Below are 4,229 nucleotides of genomic sequence, written 5' to 3'. Positions count from 1 at the left end.
ATGCTTGTCACCCTAGAGCCGAAACAGGCGAAACCGAAAAACTTTATTACACAACAGTGTTAGTGTAAAATTCGGTTAAAATGAGAATTTTGACACTAACTTTAAAGAAATCGGTCCAAGATTGGGTCGAACGGGTCAAATCGGACCAATCGGACCCATGTTGGGCCAAGGCCCAGGCCAATAATACATAAGTGAAGGCAACAGCCTTCCTTGCAGCCAAATGAAGTTAAAACACAGCAAGGAAAAGGGGGAAACAAGAAACCTTGTTCCAAAATCAATTCAATCTTCCATTGATCATAACTTTTGATTCGAAACTCCGATTGATGCACTGTTTGTAGCCACGCGATCGCGGCGTTGAGCTTTACAAAATATACACAAATATTCTTGAGGTAAGCTACAATTTTCTCTTTGAATTCACTGCCCTTAATTTCAAAAATTTAGTGGGTAAAGTGTTGAGATTTTTGAGTTTGGATGTTATAGGCTCAAATTAACTTGAAGGGAAGGCTTATTCTTGCCTCCTTGGTCTTTGGATAAGGTAAGAGACCTCAAACCCTAGTAAAATTCTGAGTTTAGGTATTGGGTATTGAGTTATTGTGTTTGGGTATGATAATTGTGGTTTAGGAAGTGTGTATGTACATATTGAAGCTTGATTGATATCTTAGAAAGCTTGGAAAGGAGCTTTGTGCTTGGAAATCTGATTTTTGGAAGCCTTGAGACCTTGAAATTTGAATTTGAGGGTGTTCCGGGTGGAACGAGAATCGGCCAAGGTACGGTTTCATTTTCTTGTATCTAAAATGTAATGTGGTTGTGAAAACTTAGGCTAGTGACCTTAGGATAGGATTTTGGAATATTGATGTAGTTGTTGAATGAATTGGATTGAATTCAATATATATAAATATTGGTTGAATGATTGTGAGTGGTGATGATTGTTGACAAAGTATGTGAAGTGTATGTGAAATGGATTGATATGTTTAATTGATGATAAGGTTGAAGCTCTTGTTGATGAGTATGAAGTTGTATGTGATAATTGATATATATTGATTGATAGGATTGAGCATTGATTGGAAATTGAAAATGTGTAATGTTGATTAAACATTGAATTGTTGAATTGAGTTTGGCTAAAGTGGAAGAATTGGTGGGTTGATGATTGAATGAGAATTTGAAAATGCTTGATGTTGGAAAGGTTGAGTTTTGGTTGGTTTTAAATGAAATTGGAAGTGTATGTTTTAGAAATGGGGAGTTTATGAGTTTTGGTAAAAATAAAATTTTGATAAACTTTAACGGATCATATCTTGAGCTATTGTTTTTTGAATTTGATGAAATGAAAGATAATTTCATAAGATTTAAAATGGTTTAAATTTGGTGAAAATCCAAATTTTGTGGAAGGAGATATGATTGTTGAAAGTTTGGGCCTGAAATCTAAATTCTGCAAACTCTGCAGAATTTGTGATTTCTGGTTTGTGTGCGCACACTCAGTCTTGTGCGCACGCACACCCCATGGATTTTTGGACTTGTGCACATGCACATCCTTGTGTATACGCACACACGGGGAAAGGGCTACCAATGGGAGCGCTAGCACGCCCTGTGCACGCACACAAACAATAAGGTTTTGCAAGTTGTGTGTACGCACAGCCCTGTGCGTATGCACATGTTGGGAATGACATTCTGTTGGTGGCGCTAGCACACCTTGTGCGTGCACTCAACAATGGAGATTTCACTTTCTGTGCGTATGCACAAGCCTGTGCGCACGCACACTTTTTAAAAATACTTCTGGGCGTGCGCACGCACACGGCCCTGTTCTTTTCTAAACCTTTTGTTTTCAAGTCTTTCACATTTCCAACAAGCCTGTAACCTTCCGAGATGTTGTTTCACGCTTATAAACCCCCAATTTCATCCTTTAAATCTTATATTAATGTAGAATACCTAGTGATTGAGAGGAAGTTAGGGAAGAGGGTAACTTGTGGATGAAGAAAGGAGATATTATGATGAGTTATGATTAATGACAATGATATGAGTTGTTGAGGAGGATGGTGGAGTGCTGAGTATGATATGAGCCAAAAAGGGCTGAATGTGTTATGAGCCGAATGGCTGTGTGTGATGATGGTTTAAGGCTAGTAATGAATTATAATCTGTAAGCCGGATGGCTGAGATGAATGTTAATGTATGGTTGTGATTGAATGCATATATGCTGAATTGTTGATTATTATGATTATTGCACTCCACCTATCTGAGATATGAGTTTTCCTGGGTAAAAGTAGTGGCTAGCCACCACGTGCTCCAGGTGGAGACTCGATACTCTGCTGACCGTATGTCGTAAGTGTGGCCGGACATTGTGAATGTTTCGGATGAGCTCGCCCCCATGAATATACACCAGTGAGGGTGTTGGATGTGAATTATGATTTATCTTGTGAATAACTCGAGTGGGGGATGCACGACAGAGGGACAGTCCAATGGTTAGCTACCAGGACTTGTCGGATTGGCTTTATAACCGACAGATGAGACTTATCAGCCACTAGGACAGGCATGCATCATATGCATTATATGTGAATTGTTTGGAATGCCTAATTCATTGCATCATTACTTGCTAATTGCCTTACTTACTTTCTACTTGTGCATTTCTTTGCTTGATATAATTATGCTTACATATTGAATCACTCTTGGTGGTTGGGAGGTTCGAAGGACTTGGAAAGGGGATATTTAGTTAGATTGAAGATCCTTAAGTTAGTTGTCTACTTTTACATTTCTCGTGGTTTAGTATATTTATACGTTTTGATTATAATTGGGAGTTCTAGGATTGCCTTCGCCTTTTCCAAGACATTACATGTTAGATATTTGGGCACTGTTACCATGCTGAGAACCTCCAGTTCTCACCCATGCGGATTTTGTGGTTTTCAGTTGCAGGACGTGAGGCTTCTCGCTGAGGCATGCTGGAGACTTCTATTTTGGTGAAAATCCTTAGCTCTCGGGATTTTATTTTGGTTATATGTACTTGTTTAGATACTTATATTCTCCATTGTATATATATATTTTGTATTAACTCCTCTTAGAGGTTAATTTTTGGAGAAACGGGTTTTTGTATTTTGTCTTTTGGGTTTATTTTGGGTAGTTCCTTATATATGTATGTATACTCTTATATGCTCGGACCGGTTATCTTCGCAAACCGAGTCCTGAGCCTTGATATCTGTATTGTTGGCTCTCTTTTGTATATCTTCCCGTGTGAGCTTATCCTATATCTGTTTCGTTTACGTTATCGATCGGAGTGTGCGCTTTTCGATTTACCAGTTTTGATTTATCTCTTTTTCTTCAAAGGCTCCTAGTTATAAACCTTTTCATACTACTATATGTACTAAATTTTATTTCTAGAGGTCGTAATACCTCACCACCTCTATTTTATGACTTAAACATAAGACTCTGTGTAGTAGGGTGTTACAGTTAACAACCTATACCTACTCTTTCGATCTTTTTTCTCCCTAAACTACTAAAGTTGCTCAATATCAAACTCTTCAACTCGGACAACGAGCTTACGCGCCAAATGCGCAATAGTAACGGCTTCTCACACTCAAATATCACCACATTGTCACTGTTTCTCATACGACAATTGGGATACAACAAACAACTATATATCCGCCACTACTGGACATTTTTGCTTATTTTTGGAAGAAAAACGGAGGAGAAGGAGATATAAAATATAAGTGGAGAATGCTAAGGATTACACATCCTTTTATAGCTGTTGGAAATTTGTCTTACTGTATCTCGTTTACATTATAAACGTTATAATATAACACGTATCTAAATAAAATAGTTATTTAATTTATTTAAATAAAAAATCTCCAAGATAATAAGCACTTTGCTTTTTTAACCAATGGTCTTGAGTTTAAGTTTTAACCATAAATATTTTTTCTTTAAATATAAAAAAAGGATTTAAAGAAAAAAATAGTTGGAGACTATGAAAGAAAATTCCTTAATCCCTATATATATATGATAAATTATTATCCGTATTTGTTTAATTATTTTTTATATTTTAAATAAAAGATGTAGTTTATTTAAGTTAAAAAATAAATTGGTTTTACATGACCTTTATACCAAGCATACAAAAGCCAATAAAACTTTAGAGAAATGTTGTACAGTGAACAAATTCTTTTTTAATTAAATTTAACTAAATTTTTTTTTTGGTTGGATAAACTGATCATTCAACCAATTTAAATTGATTTTTTTTTCTTTTTATACGT

The sequence above is a fragment of the Arachis ipaensis genome, chromosome B09, assembly GCF_000816755.2.
Source record: "Arachis ipaensis cultivar K30076 chromosome B09, Araip1.1, whole genome shotgun sequence".
NCBI lineage: Eukaryota > Viridiplantae > Streptophyta > Magnoliopsida > Fabales > Fabaceae > Arachis > Arachis ipaensis.
The sequence above is the reverse complement of the archived record's forward strand: the minus strand, read 5'-3'. Positions refer to the sequence as shown.